This window comes from Schistocerca gregaria, chromosome 1 (genome assembly GCF_023897955.1).
Source record: "Schistocerca gregaria isolate iqSchGreg1 chromosome 1, iqSchGreg1.2, whole genome shotgun sequence".
NCBI classification, from domain to species: domain Eukaryota; kingdom Metazoa; phylum Arthropoda; class Insecta; order Orthoptera; family Acrididae; genus Schistocerca; species Schistocerca gregaria.
In genome coordinates, this window is record NC_064920.1 from 972671519 (window position 1) to 972692543 (window position 21025).

Below are 21025 nucleotides of genomic sequence, written 5' to 3' on the forward strand. Positions count from 1 at the left end.
TCTTACCACGCGACCTAACTATCGCAGAGGTTTTTTTCCCTTGGCTCTTGTCCTGGCACTTTTTTCCCTCTGCCCTTAAAACCGCTACCCGTCGTCAGATTTCGACGAATCTATCTCCAGATGAGCGCGTATTAATGGTTAATCCTAACCAGACGTACGCAAACATCGCAGTACCCACATCCTGCGACACCTCACTTTAGTGAATACTAACCCTTATGCAGAGATGGCAGTAGACCTTTTGTGTTGGCCATCATGCCGGTGTGGGCGTGGAGGGGCTCCACCTCTATTAAAAATTTTTTTCTATGTGCTGCCTTGTTGGTGCTGGAGAGTTGGGACTGAAGATTAAGGGGGAACCCAATTTGAAAATCAACCGGACATAGAATCAGCCCATTATCAGCTTTAAGCCTGGACAGGTCCCCACGAAACACTGGCTGGCAGTGTAGTATGTAGGAGTCCAGCGAGAGCCACACTATATTTTTTCTTCAGAAATGGCACTGTATGGAAAGTAGAAATTTACTTGTTCCAGCGAACAGAATTGGGGTGCTATCAGCTGACAGGATACTGTCTCGAAGCTCTATCAGCGCAGTCAGGAGCTTTCGCATCGTAATTAGCACGTTTCTGTCTTTCATTAGTTACTTCGTATCAGCTACAGGAGGGTCCGAACTTGTTGTCGTGACATGAGTGGATATGCAAATTAAGAGACTGGACTTTTGTAATGATTCATTATGAAATAGATGTAACATATACGGGCTTCAACATAAACAGGTGGGAGGTGGAAAACTGATACAGCTCAAACAATGTTAGAAAAGAATTGTACTAAAAAATGTTCATAAGGACAGATTCTATAAAATATCTATCGGTAAGTTATCATAGAATAATTAACAAAATCGCAAGCCTAATTTGTATTTCCCAGAATTCCTCGTCGATTTGATTCAAGTACTGTAAATCTTCATTATGCGCTACTGTAATAGTATATAGAGTTTTCACTACAAATTGAGCTGTTTTTTTTTTAAATAAAAAAAGACTAAACTTATTTCAGCATTTCATTCTAGTCTTCGTCACAGCCATGTAGCAGTAAGCTGAAAGAATGTTAAACATGCTCATGTAGCATCAACACATATCTAAGACAGCTTTTCTGTGATTCTTACTTCTTGTTCTTGTCTTTTACAACTTGATTTCATTGTCTCTCTCAGGGCCACATAACTGTTTTGAGGCCGGCCGAAGTGGTCGAGCGGTTCTAGGCGCTGCAGTCTGGATGTGTGTGATGGGCTTAGGTTAGTTAGGTTTAAGTAGTTCTAAGTTCTAGGGGATTGTGACCTCAGAAGTTAAGTCCCATAGTGCTCAGAACCATTTGAACCATTTTTTAACTGTTTTGAGCATATCAGTGACAGAATTTGCAGCTGTCTCAGATGGCAGAATTATGTGCGAACGGACGTGTTTAATGTGCTTGCGCATCTGACTCTCTTTTTCTCATGTGTGTGTTAATTGTTTGTGTGTCCATAGAGACAAGAAGACACCATTTAGCGTCTCTTTCAGTAGGCGACGTTTCGGAGTTGGCCATCATGCCGGTGTGGGCGTGGAGGGGCTCCACCTCTATTAAAAATTTTTTTCTATGTGCTGCCTTGTTGGTGCTGGAGAGTTGGGACTGAAGATTAAGGGGGAACCCAATTTGAAAATCAACCGGACATAGAATCAGCCCATTATCAGCTTTAAGCCTGGACAGGTCCCCACGAAACACTGGCTGGCAGTGTAGTATGTAGGAGTCCAGCGAGAGCCACACTATATTTTTTCTTCAGAAATGGCACTGTATGGAAAGTAGAAATTTACTTGTTCCAGCGAACAGAATTGGGGTGCTATCAGCTGACAGGATACTGTCTCGAAGCTCTATCAGCGCAGTCAGGAGCTTTCGCATCGTAATTAGCACGTTTCTGTCTTTCATTAGTTACTTCGTATCAGCTACAGGAGGGTCCGAACTTGTTGTCGTGACATGAGTGGATATGCAAATTAAGAGACTGGACTTTTGTAATGATTCATTATGAAATAGATGTAACATATACGGGCTTCAACATAAACAGGTGGGAGGTGGAAAACTGATACAGCTCAAACAATGTTAGAAAAGAATTGTACTAAAAAATGTTCATAAGGACAGATTCTATAAAATATCTATCGGTAAGTTATCATAGAATAATTAACAAAATCGCAAGCCTAATTTGTATTTCCCAGAATTCCTCGTCGATTTGATTCAAGTACTGTAAATCTTCATTATGCGCTACTGTAATAGTATATAGAGTTTTCACTACAAATTGAGCTGTTTTTTTTTAAATAAAAAAAGACTAAACTTATTTCAGCATTTCATTCTAGTCTTCGTCACAGCCATGTAGCAGTAAGCTGAAAGAATGTTAAACATGCTCATGTAGCATCAACACATATCTAAGACAGCTTTTCTGTGATTCTTACTTCTTGTTCTTGTCTTTTACAACTTGATTTCATTGTCTCTCTCAGGGCCACATAACTGTTTTGAGGCCGGCCGAAGTGGTCGAGCGGTTCTAGGCGCTGCAGTCTGGATGTGTGTGATGGGCTTAGGTTAGTTAGGTTTAAGTAGTTCTAAGTTCTAGGGGATTGTGACCTCAGAAGTTAAGTCCCATAGTGCTCAGAACCATTTGAACCATTTTTTAACTGTTTTGAGCATATCAGTGACAGAATTTGCAGCTGTCTCAGATGGCAGAATTATGTGCGAACGGACGTGTTTAATGTGCTTGCGCATCTGACTCTCTTTTTCTCATGTGTGTGTTAATTGTTTGTGTGTCCATAGAGACAAGAAGACACCATTTAGCGTCTCTTTCAGTAGGCGACGTTTCGGAGTTGGCCATCATGCCGGTGTGGGCGTGGAGGGGCTCCACCTCTATTAAAAATTTTTTTCTATGTGCTGCCTTGTTGGTGCTGGAGAGTTGGGACTGAAGATTAAGGGGGAACCCAATTTGAAAATCAACCGGACATAGAATCAGCCCATTATCAGCTTTAAGCCTGGACAGGTCCCCACGAAACACTGGCTGGCAGTGTAGTATGTAGGAGTCCAGCGAGAGCCACACTATATTTTTTCTTCAGAAATGGCACTGTATGGAAAGTAGAAATTTACTTGTTCCAGCGAACAGAATTGGGGTGCTATCAGCTGACAGGATACTGTCTCGAAGCTCTATCAGCGCAGTCAGGAGCTTTCGCATCGTAATTAGCACGTTTCTGTCTTTCATTAGTTACTTCGTATCAGCTACAGGAGGGTCCGAACTTGTTGTCGTGACATGAGTGGATATGCAAATTAAGAGACTGGACTTTTGTAATGATTCATTATGAAATAGATGTAACATATACGGGCTTCAACATAAACAGGTGGGAGGTGGAAAACTGATACAGCTCAAACAATGTTAGAAAAGAATTGTACTAAAAAATGTTCATAAGGACAGATTCTATAAAATATCTATCGGTAAGTTATCATAGAATAATTAACAAAATCGCAAGCCTAATTTGTATTTCCCAGAATTCCTCGTCGATTTGATTCAAGTACTGTAAATCTTCATTATGCGCTACTGTAATAGTATATAGAGTTTTCACTACAAATTGAGCTGTTTTTTTTTTTTAAATAAAAAAAGACTAAACTTATTTCAGCATTTCATTCTAGTCTTCGTCACAGCCATGTAGCAGTAAGCTGAAAGAATGTTAAACATGCTCATGTAGCATCAACACATATCTAAGACAGCTTTTCTGTGATTCTTACTTCTTGTTCTTGTCTTTTACAACTTGATTTCATTGTCTCTCTCAGGGCCGCATAACTGTTTTGAGGTCGGCCGAAGTGGTCGAGCGGTTCTAGGCGCTGCAGTCTGGATGTGTGTGATGGGCTTAGGTTAGTTAGGTTTAAGTAGTTCTAAGTTCTAGGGGATTGTGACCTCAGAAGTTAAGTCCCATAGTGCTCAGAACCATTTGAACCATTTTTTAACTGTTTTGAGCATATCAGTGACAGAATTTGCAGCTGTCTCAGATGGCAGCATTATGTGCGAACGGACGTGTTTAATGTGCTTGCGCATCTGACTCTCTTTTTCTCATGTGTGTGTTAATTGTTTGTGTGTCCATAGAGACAAGAAGACACCATTTAGCGTCTCTTTCAGTAGGCGACGTTTCGGAGAAAGATTATACAGTAAAATCGGGATATTCGTGTCAGATGATTTAGGAAAAACAGTGTAATTCCGGTAAAGAAAGAGCTGTTCCCTTCAGAGGCAAAACTAGTAATAGCGGCACAAGCATATACGATGATCTGTGTCCGCTGAAACTACGGTAAACTACACAATCGTCAGTTGCCACTGGTCATTTTTTTCGGAAGCCGAAAACGTACGGACATGAATAGGAACGAAGCAAACCAGGTAGCTTCTTGTTGCGGCAACAAATCAAGTGTATAGTCATGGTGTGAGGCAACCAAATGTAAGACAGATCCATTCAGAAATTTTCAAAATTCTGCAAGGAGGCTGCCCTCTGCGCTCTTGTCAGTCATCTTTTGCCTCTTGCCACGATCGTCCACGTGGACGTTACGTGATTCAAACCCACGTTGCCTGTCGCCTTGTACTCGCGTCTTGTTAGTTAACGCGGAATATACCCTGAAAATGAATAGCAATTGGGTAATTATACTTCGCGACGTTACGTACGAACTCATTCTGGCATTCTTTGGTCTCAGAACGACAAGAACTGAAACATATTACATAAAGTAATGCAGTTGAGTAAATCCTTTATCGATGTAAGCAGTATTATTGCTGAAATATATTATGATCGTGGTCTCATACCAGGAAGTCGTTATTAAGTAACTAAGTCAATAAGAAAAACTCTGACTCGAAAGGAGTTCATAATTTGTAGTTATGAAATTTCGTTTTTTTTTAAAAAAAAAGAAGAAGAAGAAGAAGGAGATATACTTTGCCCCTCGGACCTTGAGGACTCGGTAACGGCATGAATATAGTTTCTTTCTTTCCGGTTTTTATCTTTTCTGTTGGGGTTACGTTGGGCAGATAGAATTAGCCTTGTATACGAAACTGTCGTGCGAAAGCATGAAAAGAGAAAAATACTAGTGTGACGACGGAAACTACACAGATAGGTGTAGAATTCAGCAGATTGGACTGTGAGTTCCTATATCTTTAAGCTGTATTGATCTGTTTTCGCAGAGGTTGTTTTGAAGTAAAAATTGTAATTGTTTCATTGTGAAGCGAACAGTTAACGCTTTATGCGATTGAAAACAGTTCTCTTAGTTGTGGAAGGCGTAACGAAATCAATTTCGTTCATCTTGGCGCCTGACCATGAGACTGCGTCGAGACAGATTGTAGACGTGCGGTGTGGAATTAAAGATGTGTAGAAATGGTCTAATTTGTTTAATGGTATAGTGAAACTATCTACGTTGAAAGTAAAATCTTTCACCAATTAAATGAGCCCTGCGGAATTTGTTTCGAGGCCATAGCTCCCCATCTGAAGTCGTTATATACTCGCCACTTTCAACTCACAGGTTCACTCCTCCAACATCTTTGTTCCGCATTTTCAAATATGCGAGGCGGCGCAGTAGTTAAGATGGACTCTGGGAAAACCGGGAAAGAAAAGAATCGAATGTTTGGGATTTGGTATCATGGAAATGAGGTTGAAAATTAGGCGAACCGAGAAGAAATGAGTTCTGCACCGAATCGGCGAGGAAAAGAGTGTGTAGAGAAGAATACCTAAGGAAAGACAAGATGATAGGTCATGTGTTAAGATGTCACGGAATAACCTCCGTTATACTAAAGGGAGTTGCGAAAGGTAAAAACTGTAGGGAAAGGCAGAGACTGAAATATATTTAACTAACAGTTGAAGTGAGTACACCACTTTTTAGGGCTTCACCTTTCTTTTTGGCATGTCAACCCAATAGTTCTTGTACGCTAGAAACTCCTCCTCGCAGCTGATGGCAACTGAAGATGAAGCTTTAGGCTTCGAAACAGGTCGGGCAAATAAATAGAATTACTGGAAACTGATGTGGATTTTTTTTAATTCTCTTAATACGTTCCTCAGTTGCACATGTTCGCCTGATCATATATTTCGAGGCAATTGAAGGGTAGAAATGGTAAACTATCTAAGCGCCATTTTTTCACAAAACGCGTCTCCAGGACTGTTGTGTTTTCAGTACTCTGTTGCATGGTTCTAGGTCCAGATGCCAAACCATGGAGAGAGTGTTTCAAACATCTGTTAGCAGATGGTGTGGCTAAGCCATGTCTCCGCAATATCCTGTCTTTCAGGAGTGCTAGTTCTGCAAGGTTCGCAGGAGAGCTTCTGTAAAGTTTGGAAGGTAAGAGACGAGATACTGGCAGAAGTAAAGGTGAGAGTACGGGACGTGAGTCGTGCTTCGGTAGCTCAGTTGGTAGAGCACTTGCCCGCGAAAGGCAAAAGGTCCTGAGTTCGAGTCTCGGTCGGGCACACAGTTTTAATCTGTCAGGAAGTTTCATATCGGTGACTGGTCTTCTTGCTAAGCTGTACTTCCCTCTGGAGCTCCAAAGTGTAAGAGATATGAGAAGTAGATTTTACTAACTGCAGGTAACAAACTACTGCTGCTTGCTGTTCTTAATTTATCACAAATAAAACGGTAGTGCCTCAGCATTACTGGCAATTAGAATAAAAACTCTTTTGCTGCTGCTTTGACGAAAACCGACATTTTTGAGACCGTGAGACATGTTGATTCTTGCTAAGAAGAAAACAGCAACCACCCACTGTAAATAATGCTGCTTATTTACAAAAATAGCGCCGTTACTGCTTTCGAACCGTCAAGTTCACCCTCAGAAGGCTGTACAAGTTCATATTACATTTGTTGTTGGTTCGTTAGTTGTTAAAAAAGAATCAACCATCAATGGAAACGACGACTAATGTAATATAAATGTGAACAGCCGTCGTCTGTTTTAAACAACTGACGAAGCTATTTGTGTAAACAAATAGCATTGTTAACAGTGGGTGGTTGCTGTTTTCTTCTTTGAAAGGACCAGACAGTTTCCTAGTTCTTGAACGTTCTTGATAAAGTATCAATTTCCTAATTTGTCTCGCTATTCTTTGCGGAAATGCGGTGAGGAGCGTAATTCTATGGTGTAAAGTATATTCTCAACTGTTTGAATGGAAATCTGTTTTCTACAAACAGAAGAAAAAGCGTGACACGATCTTTGGATATGCTGATCTAGAAAAAGTTGTAAGGTGGCTATAATTTCAGACCTTACAAGCATTCATCCACAAACTTTGCCGTGAACTACAACCACAATTAGATGTCATTTGATAGGTTGTACATCGTATATATGAATATTTAAAGGAGACTGACATTGTCACGTACTACTTGTCAACAATTGTTAACGCTTACTGCATGAAAGGTGATGGAGTGTCTTTATTATAAAAACGGCGTAATGAATGATTGCCTATACTAGTAGAGCGTGGACCGCTAGCGGAGATGAAACGGCAAGCAGAACTCAAGCTCTGGGTGGAAGGCCGCACAGGTGTTGGTCCTGCTTAAACACAGGAAGTAGCTAGACGAACGTCGTGGCACCTGAGCTCTGGAGCACAATAGGCCGCTGTTGTAGTAGGGCCGGAAGGATAACCGGATAATACTTCCGAACTCTGCAAATTTTGGAACCAGGCGAAAGGAACGAAGTGGCACCTCGGAAACCATGCAGGCTAGGTTATTTCCAAGGATTTTTACTCAGAAGCGTACCATTGTACGAATATAGGTATTTCCACGGAAACTTACCGCGCTGGACGACAAAAGACTAAAATATGATTGGTCGTCGTTCGGAAGAATCTGTCGAGAGGGAGAATATTCCGTGGTTTCGGAAATATGATTATGATTCGTTTTTGGAATTACGATGGTGGGTAGCTGAATGTTGCTGGAAGACCAGCGGTGGAGAGAAGAGGTCTTCCATTGTGGGCGTTCGTGTGTGACGGTCGCTCGATATCAGCTTTGTTGGTACAGATGGACTTGCTGCCTTTGCTGTCAGGAGAGTTTATAGTTAGGTACTGTACTGTTGAGAACCTATACGATTCTGGACTTCACCTCTGGGTTGGAAGTCGTCGTTGAGTACGCAGCGTTCAGTAATTGGTCTCTGCCTATACTTACGTTGAGACGTTATCTGAAATCCGCCCTTGTGGATATTAGAGTATATTAGTCAGAGGGCCGGCTTCTGCCGTCATAGTGTTTGAAAGAGTTTATTTGTGGTTGGCGTTCTTCCATCGTCGCAGACGAGTACGAGAACCATCATTCGATGCACCGGGCGCAGTACATACGGTGATATCGCAAACTGCTTCGGCTTATTAGGGCTATAAAAGCTAAACAGCTGTGATCACGTCATTTTATTTCCACTGAGGTTCCACAGCACCGTAGATCATCATTGAAAGTAGTGTCTTCTAGTGTTTGGTACGTAGATGATGTCAGTCATTTCGTGTTATTGATATTAGACTGCGCAGTCATAATAAGGGGCAGAGTTGGGCAATTGATTAGTAAAACTACTTAGGAAATGTAAACTTTGTAATATAAAGTTTTTTAATCTACAGTAAATATATACGCAGGAACAACGCTTATCATTTAGTAGTATTATTTGCCTTAATCATTCATTTATGTTTACGTTGTAATTTATATGTTAAAGTCCATTAAGACATCCTAAGATCTGCTTCAGCGGGTAGTCAGACGGGACCACATCTTCATTTTAGCGTTTATTATTTTCCGTTGCGCACATTTATTTTTACACCCGTCTGGAGTAGTATCTTGGAAAGTGTTCGGCAATGTAAAATAACGCAAGATGTTCGAAATTATGAGAAAAATTGGAGTAAGAGAGGAAATATACAGTGTGTACAAGAACCAAGAGGGAACAACAAGGCTGGAAGGCCAAGAACGAAGTACTTGGTTTCATAATTGTGTAAGACAAGGATGCACTCTTTCACCCCTACTGGTCAGTCTACAAATCGAGAAAGAAATGGCGGAAATAAAAGAAAGATTCAAAAAGGGGGATTAAAATCCAGGGTGAAAGAAAATGAATGACAAGATTCACTGATGACATTGCAACGATGAATGGAGGTGAAGAAGAGCTATAGGATCTGTTGACGTCGTGCGGAGTGGCCGCACGGTTTGAGGCGCCATGTCACGGATTGCGCTGCTCCCCTCGCCCGAGATTCGAGTCCTCCCTCGGGCATGGGTATATGTGTTGTTCTTAGCATGAGTTAGTGTAAGTTAGTTTAAGTAGTGTGTAAGTCTAGGGACTGATACCTTAGCAGATTTGTCCCTTAGGAATCCACACACATTTGAACATTTTTTAATCTGTTGAATGGCATGAAGTGTCTAATGAGTACCGATTATGGGCTGAGAATACACAGGGAAAAAAGTCACAAGTAGTGAGAAGTAGCAAAAATGAGAGGAGCGTGAAGCTCAACATCAAAGTTGGTGATCAGGAAGTAGACGAAGTGAAGGAATTCTGCTGCCGTGGAAGCAAAGTGACCTATGGAGGACTAAGCAACGAATTGAGGCATGGTGCAGGGAATGGCAATTGAATCTCAATGTAGACAAGTGTAATGTGCTGCGAATACATAGAAAGATAGATCCCTTATCATTTAGCTACAATATAGTAGGTCAGCACCTGGAAGCACTTAATTCCATAAATTATCTGGAAGTAGGCATTAGGAGTGATTTAAAATGGAAAGATCATTTAAAGTTGATGGTCGGTAAAGCAGATGCCAGACTGAGATTCATTGGAAGAATCCTAAGGAAATACAATCCGAAAACAAAGGAAGTAGGTTACAGTACGCTTGTTCGCCCACTGCTTGAATACTGCGCAGCAGTTTGGGATCTGTACCAGATAGGGTTGATAGAAGAGATAGAGAACATCCAACGCAGAGCAGCGCACTTCGTTACAGCATCATTTAGTAACCGTGAAAGTGTTACGTAGATCATAAACTCCAGTCGAAGACTCTGCAGGAGAGATGCTCAGTAGCTCGGTACGGGCTGTTGTTGAAGTTTCGAGAACATACCTTCAATGAAGAGTCAAGTAGTATATTGCTCCCTCCTACGTATATCTCGCGAAAAGACCATGAGGATAAAATCAGAGACATTAGAGCCCACACAGAGGCATACCAACAATCCTTTCCACGAACAATACGAGACTGGAATAGAAGGGAGAACCGAGAGAGGTACTCAAGGTACCCTCCGCCACACCCCGTCGGGTGGCTTGCGGAGTATGAATGTCGATGTAGATACATACAAAAATCAGACTAACGCAGGCAAAGAGGGCATTCCTGGCCAAGAGAAATTTAGCAGTATCAAACATACGCCTTAATTTGAAGAATAAATTTCTGAGAATGTACGTTTGGAGCAGCGAATCACGGACAGCAGGAAAGCCGAAACAGAGGAGAACGGAAACATCTGATATGTGGTGCTGCAGAAGAATGGTGAAAATTTGGTGGACTGATAAGGTAAGGAATGAGGAGATTCTCCGCTAAATCGGCGAGGAAAGGAACCTGTGGAAAACGCTGACAAAAAATGGCTCTGAGTACTATGGGACTTAAAATCTGAGGTCATCAGTCCCCTAGAACTTAGAACTACTTAAACGTAACTAACCTAAGGACATCACACACATCCATGCCCGAGGCAGGATTCAAACGTTGACAAAAAAACGGGACATGATGAGAGGAGATGTGTACTACAATTGTGAATAACCTGTATGGCACTACAGGGAGCTGTAGAGGGGAAACACTGTAAGGGAGGTCACAGCCTTTAACATCTACATCTAAATCTACATAATTACTCTGCAATTCACATTTAAGTGCTTCGCAGAGGGTTCATCGAACCACAATCATACTACCTCCCTACCATTCCACTCCCGAACAGCGCGCGGGAAAAGCGAACACATAAACCTTTCTGTTCGAGCTCTGATTTTTCTTATTTTATTTTGATGATCATTTCTACCTATGTAGGTAGGACTCAACAAAATATCTGCGCATTCGGAAGAGAAACTTGGTGACGAAATTTCGTAAATAGATCTCGCCGAGACGAAAAACGTCTTTGCTCTACTGACTTCCATCCCAACTCGCGTATCATATCTGCCACACTCTCTCCCCTATTACATGATAATACAAAACGAGCTGCCCTGTTTTGCACCCTTTCGATGTCCTCCGTCAATCACACCTGGTAAGGATCCCACACCGCGTACCAATATTCTAACAGAGGACGAACGAGTTTAGTGTAAACTGTCTCTTCAGTGGACTTGTTGCATATTCTAAGTGTCCTGCCAATAAAACGCAACTTTTGGCTCGCCATCCCCACAATATTATCTATGTGGTCTTTCCAACTGAAGTTGTTCGTAATTTTAACACCCAAAAACCCAACAATTCGGAGTAGGTATTGAAATCCATGGAGAAGAAATAAAAACCTTGAGGTTCGCCGATGACATAGTAATTCTGTCAGAGACTGTAAAGGACTTGGAAGAGCAGTTGAACGGAATGAATAGCGTCTTGAAAGGAGAGTACAAGATGAACATCAACAAAAGGAAAACGAGGATAATGGAATATAGTCGAATTAAGTCGGGAGATGCTGAGGGTATTAGATTAGGAAATGAGACACTTAAAGTAGTAATGGAGTTTTGCTATTTGGGGAGCAAAATAACTGATGATGGTCGAAGTAGAGAGGATATAAAATGTAGACTGGCGATGGCAAGGAAAGCGTTTCTGAAGAAGAGAAATTTGTTAACACTGAGTATAGATTTAAGTGCCAGGAAGTCATTTCTGAAAGTATTTGTATGGAGTGTAGCCGTGTATGGAATTGAAACATGGACGATAAATAGTTCGGAAAGGGAGAGAATAGAAGCTCTGGAAATGTGGTGCTACAGAAGAGTGCTGAAGACTAGATGGGTAGATTACATAACTAATGAGGAGGTATTGAACAGAATTGGGGAGAGGAGACGTTTGTGGCACAACTTGATTAGAAGAAGGGGTTGATTGGTAGGACATGTTCTGAGGCATCAAGGGATCACCAATTTAGCATTGGAGGGCAGTGTGGAGTGTAAAAATTGTAGAGGGAGACCAAGAGATGAATACACCAAACAGATTCAGATGGATGTAGGTTGCAGTAGGTACTGGGAGATGAAGCTTGCACAAGATAGAGTAGCATGGAGAGCTGCATCAAACCAGTCTCAGGACTGAAGACTACAACAACAACAACAACAACAACATTCGACATCTTAACAAATAATGTTGAGCAGGTGGAGGAATTCGTGGAGGGCCGCATCAAACCGGTGTTCTGACAAATGTCAAAATGTTGAAATGTGTGTGAAGTCTTATGGGACTCAACTACTAAGGTCATCAGTCCCTAACCTTACACACTACTTAACCTAAATTATCCCAAGGACAAACACACATACCCATGCCCGAGGGAGGACTCGAACCTCCGTCGGAACCAGCCGCACAGTCCATGACATAAATGTCAGATTTGGCAGCTACAGTATTTCCATTTTTACTCTTCGACTGAGAGCGTTGTTGTCTGTTCTTTAAGAGGTTGGCGCAGGAGAGGAATTCGTCACATGTTGCATCAAAACTGTCACAAAATTAATGAAAAAGAAGGAAACAGAAATCAGGCAGGAGGAAGATGAAGCGCCTTGCTGACAGAAGGTGTCAATATCTCTAGAGTTGAAAGACTTTGGAGTACTGGAAGGCATCAGAGACGTTACTTTTCAAGCAGTGGAAGGCAGTGAGTAAAGGAATCATGACGCTGGAAGCAGCAGCAGCAGCAGTAGCGGCTGCGTTGTTGGCACGCAGTAAACAGTGTTACCTTGTGAGTGCGGACGGGTGTGTTTCGAAAACAGCCGGCGGCCGCTCTGCGCGCAGCCCGGGCGACGACAGCCGTAGAGAGCACAGTGGCGGCGCGGTGGCTGGCGCGCGCTCCACGCACCTGCGACGCGGACGCTACGCTGTCTGACGCTACACTGGCTCCGAGACCGCTGCCGCCCTCCCCTGCGATCGATGGCCGCTGCCGTGGCGCGCCGTGCACCCTGCGCGCCACACGACACGCCGCCCTCTCGCCCAATAATGGCATCCGCGACTCCGTAAATAGTGACGCTCAGCTCAGCTGTCGACACGAACGCTTCCCCTCTCCACCCTGCCTACAACATCTTCAAGGACCAAGCCTGATTCCACAGGGAAACAGTTGCGCTCAGGCACTGTATTCATTTAAATTAGTAAAGCGTACAGCAGTCACACATTATGTTTATTGCATATCTAGATTTCGGTCACTGTGTGGCCATCTTCACTGCAGTAAATGTAAGTTAAACCATTAAAACACACGGTGGCCTCAGTTTGAACTCAGCTTCTGATACGAACAGTCCAATTGCGAATGCGGGCATATACAAGTACACTACTGGCCATTAAAATTGCTACACCAACAAGAAATGCAGATGATAAGCGGGTATTCATTGGACAAATATATTATACTAGAACTGACATGTGATTACATTTCCACGCAATTTGGGTGCATAGATCCTGAGAAATCAGTAGAAAGAACAACAACATCGGGACGTAATAACGACCTTGGTACGCCTGGGCATTGAGTCAGACAGAGCGTGTACAGAAACAGCTGCTCATTCAGCTTCAACACGATACCACAGTTCATCAAGAGTAGTGACTGGTGTATTGTGACGAGCCAGTTGCCCGGCCACCATTGACCAGACGTTTTTAATTGGTGAGAAATCTCTCGAATGTGCTAGCTAGGGCAGCAATCCAAGATTTTCTGTATCCAGAAAAGCCCGTATAGGACCTGCAACATGCGGTCGTGCATTATGTGCTGAAATGTAGGGTTTCGCATGGATCGAATGAAGGGTAGAGCCACGGGTCGTAACACATCTGAAATGTAACGTCCACTGTTCAAAGTGCCGTCAATACGAACAAGAGGTGACCGAGACGTGTAACCATTGGCACCCCATACCATCACGCCGGGTGATACGCCAGTATGGCGATGGCGAATACACGCTTCCAATGTGCGTTCACCGCGATGTCGCCAAACACGGATATGACCATCATGATGCTGTAAACTGAACCTGGACTCATCCAAAAATGACGTTTTGCCATTCGTGCACCCTGATTCGTCGTTGAGTACACCATCGCATGTGCGCCTGTCTGTGATGCACCGTCAAAGGTAACCGCAGCCTTGGTCCCCATGCTGCTGCAAACGTCGTCGAACTGTTCGTGCTGATGGTTGTTGTCTTGCAAAGGTCCCCATCTGTTGACTCAGGGATCGAGACGTGGCTGTACGATCCGTTACAGCCATGCGGCTAAGATGCCTGTCACCTCGACTGCTGGTGATACGAGGCCGTTGGGATCCAGCACGGCGTTCCGTATTACCCTCCTGAACCCACCGATTCAATGCTCTGGATCTCGACCAACGCGAGCAGCAGTGTCGCGATACGATAAACCGCAATCGCGATAGGCTACAATCCGACCTTTTTCAAAGTCGGAGACATGATGGTACCCATTTCACGTCCTTACACGAGGCATCACAACGACGTCTCACCAGGCAACGCGTAACTAACGTCCGTTCTCCAGCACATGCAGTACCCACAGCAATTCACAGACGTCGTGATGCGCCTCCTCCGAGGGGCGACTTCCAAAGTGCTCGTTAACGGGCGTCTCTCGCAGTCCCTCCCGATTTTCCGCTCCGTGCGTCAAGGCTGCCCCTTGTCGACGTTACTATATGCTCTGGCACTGGAACCGCTCCTCTGTGGCCTCCGTCAACGCCTCACCGGTCTTATCCTACGTGACGTCACATTTCGCTGTACAGCACATGCAGACGATCTGGTTCTCGTGTTCCGCAATCGCGACGATATCAACAGAGCACTAAAATGGATTACCACGTACAGTGTGGCTTCCGGCAGCTGTCTCAATGTCGCCAAATCGGTAGCCATGGCCATAGGAGACGGGTTGACCCCAGCGTGTGTCGAACCCCTTCAGCTTCGTGGCACTATCAAATGTCTCGAAATAGAGTTACTGATGGCTCGGCGTCTATTAGCGGCATTCGGGGCCTACGCCAGTACAGGTATGCTCTTCAAAGTCAGTTATGAGTCACTGACCCTTCCCCCAGAAAGGGGAGGTCTTGGTCTCGTCCATGTCCACGACAGAGTGGTGGCCCTGTATGTCAGCTGACACATCAAGCTGTGGCGCCACCACCCGGAAAGTTTGACAGGTTTGCTATTGGAGTCCTTAGCTCCGCCCTCCCTTATGCCCCCACTGACGACGCAAGACATACCCTCACCCTTCTACTACTTAGGGAACTTTTAAGTTGAACACAGCTATGTCCGTATCGCAGTACCACCCACGAAACAGGCGTCGGCGCGGGATATATATCATGTCCTACAGCAGAGGCGCCCACCGAACATCGTGGAGACCAAGAGCCCTCAGGTTAATTGGAAGGTGGTGTGGAAGACGATTCACGCGGTTCCACTGGAGACAGCCGTCCGATCTACATGGTACATCACAGTCAATGGTAAACTGATCACCCGATCACGCCTCCACAAAATAAACATGGCGGAATCGCCTATCTGCGTAGACTGCGGGATACCAGACACGGACGAACACCGTATCACATGTGGCGCGGCAGAAGACGTATGGCGCTTGGTGCGACAAATTTTGTCGTATTTTCTACGAGTGACTCCGGATCACATTACACCTCGGTTTCTACTATTTCCAGATCAACAGTATTTCCCGCGCGCCAAGACCAACGCTGTCACGTGGATCCGTGCGCATGCGGTACACTACTTATTTCACGATGGACCTAAAGATGTATTCGACTTTTGGAGCTACCTATAAGAACGTCATTGCGAGATCGTACGGAACCAAAAATACAGACAGCATTTTTCTAATTACTTAGGGAGTGCCCTACGCGACCCTGCGTCCTCCACGCAGCTCGATCATCAACAGGTAGAAGAAGATACCCATTGAGTGAGCTGACATGACTAAGTTCGATTCTCGGTGGAACAACACGATATACGTGAAGACGTACCTGGATGATGAAGCGTAAGCAGAGTAGCGACCCACCCTTCTGCATCCCGTATGAAGCACCTTTTTTTTTCGTTTTCCCCATATACATTTACCTCGGTGTAGGAACGTGCAGAGATATTGTTTTCTTTTTCTCAGAGCACGATGCGGTGCTAGGTACATTTATTTTTCTTGTGGTATAAAATAAAACCACATTAAGAATGTATTAAAAACAGTAAAAAAAGGGGGGATATGATTCCTGCTTTGGATGCAGGACTCATTATCTTATATAATAAAAAAATCCTGCCTCGGGCATAGATATGTGTGATGTCCTTAGGTTAGTTTGGTTTAAGTAGTTCTAAGTTGTAGGGGACTGATGACCTTAGATGTTAATTCCCATAGTGCTCAGAGTCATGATTTTGTAGCAGGTGTGGCTAAGCCATGTCTCCGCTATATCCTTTCTTTCAGGAGTGCTAGTTCTGCAAGTTTCGCAGAAGAGCTTCTATAAAGTTTGGTAGGTAGGAGACGAGGTACTGGCAGAAGTAAAGCTGTGAGTACCGGGCGTGAATCGTGCTTCGGTAGCTCAGATGGTAGAGCACTTGCCCGCGAAAGGCAAAGGTCCCGAGTTCGAGTCTCGGTCGAGCACACAGTTTTAATCTGCCAGGAAGTTTCATATCAGCGCACACTCCGCTGCAGAGTGAAAATCTCATTCTGGAAACATCCCCCAGGCTGTGGCTAAGCCATGTCTCCGCTATATCCTTTCTTTCAGGAGTGCTAGTTCTGCAAGTTTCGCAGAAGAGCTTCTGTAAAGTTTGGAAGGTAGGAGACGAGGTACTGGCAGAAGTAAAGCTGTGAGTACCGGGCGTGAGTCGTGCTTCGGTAGCTCAGATGGTGGAGCACTTGCCCTCGAAAGGCAAAGGTCCCGAGTTCGAGTCTCGGTCGGGCACACAGATTTAATGTGCCAGGAAGTTTCAGTCAAAAACCCTACCCTGCAGTCGCGTTCGCACTCTAGAGATACATAGGAGATTTGTTTGATCCTTGGCAGGGCGTCACGGAGTTGCTGAAGAGCCATAATCGCAAATTCGAACTGGCCTGTGGAAGACTATTCACAAAAATTTCAAGAACCATCTTTAAATCGTCAATCTACGAATACACATTTCGACAGCTGTGACTGTATCTTCGTTGCACTTGGTATCTCCATATACTGTTTTGGTCACTTATTTATAAGACACGATTGACTCTAGTTGTGACTCATTAAATCTGTAACCGAAGCGTGCTACATCTTTACTTTTAGTAAAATGCACTACTTGTTATTTCGTTACATCATGAGTTAGTTGTTAGCCTTTGCATTACACTCACTGGATATAACCACTATATTCTGAGTTACTCCCCTGACATAATTATACTACGCGCGAAATTTCAGCTCATGGTAATCTGTAATTAATAAAAGTCTATAAAAGGATGCAGTTATGTAAGAAATGACCATACTGCAACCTTGACTTTGTGATAATACAAGTAGTTTCTTACGTAATGTAACAGGATAAAGTTCCCTGTTAACTGTTCCAGTGGCGTTATCAGTTTCGAACTGACTGGTTGAACTTATGACGATTTCTCTCTTATCTTGTCTCATCCTGTTGTCTGTTACTTGTTTCCTGTCGTGGTCGTGCCGTTATTAAAAAAAAATCAACAGAATAATGACAAACTACGAAAAACAAAATCCACTATACAGGTTGATTCTTATTAACGTTTAAATAAACACAAAGCGATAATGAGACAACTAATTTAATATAAGACGCATGGGGTCGCAAAAGTCAGGAAATTCTTCAAAAATGGATGAGAAATGTTGAACATGTGACGTCAGCAGATGACGTACCTCACTGTACGTGTAGCCGCTAGGCTTGGGCCTGAAGGGATGATTGAGCGATGCAATACTACATTCGAGCAAACGGTGCCAATTTCGAACACCTTTTGTGGATGTGATCTGTTGTAAATGTAAAAGTTACAAAATTATTGTCCTCGCTGTAAGGCTGGTATTACACTATCGAATTTCTTTGTCAAACATCTTTGTCAAAGAAATTTGATGGTGTAATAGGGAACTTTGTCAAATCTCGTCTGTCGTCAAATAAATTTGATCAAATCTAGGACCTCGCTGTAGATTTGATCAAAGAAGTCGCTTGTCTTCTGTTCACTGCAATGTGACGTGATACCACGTGGAGTGCTAGCATCGCTGCAGCGTTCTGTCATCTGTAGTGTTTTTATAAACATTGCCGGTAAATATCGGCTGATGAGGCGCCTTACAACGTGAGGCACCCTGCATACAGAAACAGATTAAGAAGATTTGAGACCTATCCTAACCTGACCTAACCTAACTCTCTCCTGTAGCAAGGAATCGGAGTGTTTCATAGAGCCTGTGTTCTGCAGGTATAACAGTTCTTAAGTGAGTATTGTGCTTTGTGATATGAGGATACACTTCAATGAGCACATACTGAAACGTATGCTCATCCATTCTTAAGTAATTGATGTATGACTTGACGCCCTCCACTATAAGCTCACGTAACAAGTTTTGTTGAATGCTTTTATCGTGTCGTCGTAAAACCCACGGCTTCACCCAGGTACGTCTCCTTCTTTCCACCTGCTTCTCTTCCACATGTGCACACAGTGCAATTGTGTTACATGTAACTGCTGCGGTTAATAACAAGTTGTTGTTGTCAGCTATCTTGAACTTTGACGAAAAATATGATGACCCCTTTTTAGCGCCACGTCAAAAATCTTTGTCAAATATATTTGACGAACATTTGATCACACCTTTGATCAAATCTTTGACAAAGAAATTTGATAGTGTAATACCGGCCTAACCAAGTAAAAGCCTTTCTTAGTTTTTGTCACATTCCTTTTGTCCCTTCTCTTTTTGTTTATAGAAATTATTTAGTAAAGGAAACGTACGTAATTTACTAGTAACGATGGAATTCGGAACCGTATACTCATCTGTTTGTGACGTGTTACGGTAGACTTTTGTTTTACGGCGCTTTGCAATATACCACCGGAGACACCGAGACCTACAGACAAGATTAACTGACTGGCAGGTGTTGCACGTATGCATCGTAAAGTAGCTGCAGACGTAGAAAGGATAAAGATTGAACTAAATTATTTACACTCTCTCCATGTTCATCAACCACCAAGATATAGACTGAAAGCCAGAAGTAGTTTCTTTAGTTTGGCGTCAGCATTAACTATGTCTGATGCCAGAGAACAACTGTGAGCATCTCGATGTGACCAACTTAACAAGCAGGTGAAACCTGCTAAGTGCCTCCATGTGAAGGTTGTTTGATTGGTCCACCTACGAATCACTGAACAGGCTAAGACGAGGTGTTGATAAACCCAGGGACAACGTTATCAGATGGGGACTTTCCGAAAGACCGACACAATGTGACTGTGTAGGACTTATGTCTCCGTCCATGCTGCCGTGAGTCATGCCATGACGAAGGGCTGAAGAAGGTTGAAGGCTATGGAGTTGCTGTTGCTCAGTTTTGGCCAAGATCGTTTGGATACAACGGCTTTATGACGTCCTTCCCAGCCGAATAAGTGCATGCACTTAGGCCAGAGGGGGTGCAACGTCATACTGATGAGTGGGCTCATACTGTCAAGTTGTTTGTATATTTGACTCGATTTCGTGATCATTGAGAAAAGGTCCTATTCCCTCCCAACATACGACGTTTCCTCGTCCACTCCTGAACGGTAGACTGTAAATTGCTCGAAACGAATGATCTCAATAGATTTTTGACAACAAAGTCATCATGATGGATAAAAGCACCTCTCTCCCTCTATACTTTCCCTAGCGTTATGGTATTTCGCTGTATGCATCCATCTTCCGTCTGAGTGTTTTCTGATGCGATCTACCATTGCGTGATCGTCTTAGTCTTTTCTTATTTCTTTTTCTGGAATCTAATAAAGAACTATCTTCCTCCATATACTATCCATTCCTTTGAAGGACATCATCTCATCTTTACGCCAGTGACTGTTCTAAGTTTTTATTACAGTATTGCAATTTCAGCCTTAGGCCATTATCAAGTGCTGATATTATGGCTTTAAGCTATGTCAGCGTAATGTAAGCTGACACATTTGTACGTCGTTGTCAACCCTGTTAAATACATTCGTGTCGTTGTTACACAGTGCGAGCAAACGCATACAAAAATCGTAAAAATGCATACTCTGTAAATGCACATGTTCAGCTGCAGCTGTGGTCTAATGCATGTGTGACTAGTGATGGGTTAATGAACATGGGCATATGCAGATTTTGTTGTTTTACGATGTTTGTATACGTGTGCTCGCACTGTGTAACAACGACACGAATATATTTAACAGGGTTGACAACGACATACAAATGTGTCAGCTTACATTACGCTGGCATGGCTTAAAGACATAATATCAGCACCTGATAATGGCATAAGGCCGAAATTGCAAAAGTGTATTAAAAACTTATAACTGCCACTGGCTTAAAGATGACGTCCTTCAAAAAAAATTTTCTGACTGTGAATCCCAGCTACAACAAATGTATTCACTATCCATCCCGTCTGGCAAAATGTTCTCTCCTCCTACATTTAATTTTCTTTATGGGTATAATCACATATACCTCTTCAGCCTGGTATCTGATCCATTGATTCTATTGCCTCCCCTCTACCCCTCCCCCCATCTCTCCCTCCAGTGCAAGGCCCGCAAAAATACAGATTCTTAAGATATTCTGTCTTCGGATAGAAAAAGTTTTCTTGAGGTAGAATGGCTTCTGCCCACAATCGTGCGCGGATTTAGGAAGCATCGCTCGTGCGAAACTCAGTTTGTCCTTTTCTCAAACAATACCCTGTGAATTGTGGATCACAGATGGAGGACAATAGGCAGATTTCATATTTCTACATTTCCGAAACACATTTGACATGGTATTGGGGAATAGGTTCTCAGATACATGAGTGGCTGAAAGCCTTCTTAAGTAGTAGAAACCATTTCGTTG

At 43.2% G+C, this 21025-nt stretch overlaps 1 protein-coding gene across 1 annotated transcript in view; it reads right to left on the reverse strand.

Annotated features, from left to right (window-relative positions):
- The window catches only part of LOC126310771 (uncharacterized), a 186006-nt gene extending 172932 nt beyond the window's left edge, over positions 1-13074 (reverse strand). Inside the window, exon 1 of the mRNA XM_049992114.1 lies at positions 12830-13074. The gene's annotated coding sequence lies outside the window, so the exon portion shown is untranslated. The remainder of the gene's footprint in view (positions 1-12829) is intronic.
- Positions 13075-21025: the final 7951 nt, after the last annotated feature.